Source organism: Microtus ochrogaster, unplaced genomic scaffold, assembly GCF_000317375.1.
Source record: "Microtus ochrogaster isolate Prairie Vole_2 unplaced genomic scaffold, MicOch1.0 UNK44, whole genome shotgun sequence".
NCBI lineage: Eukaryota > Metazoa > Chordata > Mammalia > Rodentia > Cricetidae > Microtus > Microtus ochrogaster.
Window position 1 is genome coordinate 2,244,008 of NW_004949142.1, and position 888 is coordinate 2,244,895.

Genomic DNA, 888 nt, shown 5'->3' on the forward strand with positions numbered 1-888 from the left:
AATGAAGAATTAAAAAAAAGAAAAAAAAAGAGTAACCTTGGGTACAGTGCTGTGGTTGGGAGATACTATCTTCAGAACCTATGGACGTCTCCCCTGGGCCCTCTGGCCTCCTCATCCTGGGATACTGATGTTGCTACATGGCCACTCTGATGATGTCACAGGGCCAGCTTGCCCAATTAGTCTGGCTCAGGGCCAAAGCCCTCACTATAACCTGTCACGCCTGCTGCTGGAGCCAGCTCCCTTTTTCAGACAACACTGAAGCCCTTGCCTTTCATTTAGCCGTACCAGCCTGCTGAAGGGGCCCAAGCCTGGGTTCAAAATCTCTAATCGCCGCCCTTCTCCAGGATACTGTGCACCAAATACTCCAGGGATTTTCCACCCACCAGGACAGGCTTAATATCTTTAGTGAGCTGCTGATTAGGTTTTAAAGTTGCCTCCTGGGTGCTAGTATTAAAGGTTTTTATCAGCTAAAAAATTCTGTAACCACGGAGCCATCAGGCTCAGAGAACCGGGCACCAAGCACCTCCTCTCTCGTGTCTAATTCTCCTAATAACACTGGCCCTCCTTTACCAGCCCCCAGGGCCTGATATTTCTGGGAACGTCAGCAGGCCATAAGCAAATGTCCCAAATGACTCCTATGAGCTAGTCTGTCAAGAAATGATTTTGCTCAGAGTATGCAGATTTTGTCTCAAGGATAAATAGTTCTCCGTTCTCAATGCTCTCAGATAAAGCCCGTCTGTGCTGGCTAGTTATGTCAACTTGACACAAGCTAAAGTCATCTGAGAGGAGGGAACCTCAGCTGAGAAAATGCCTCAATAATCAGACTGTAGGGAAGCCTTTTCTATCCTCTCTCTCTCTTCCTTCCTTCCTTCCTTCCTTCCTTTCTTT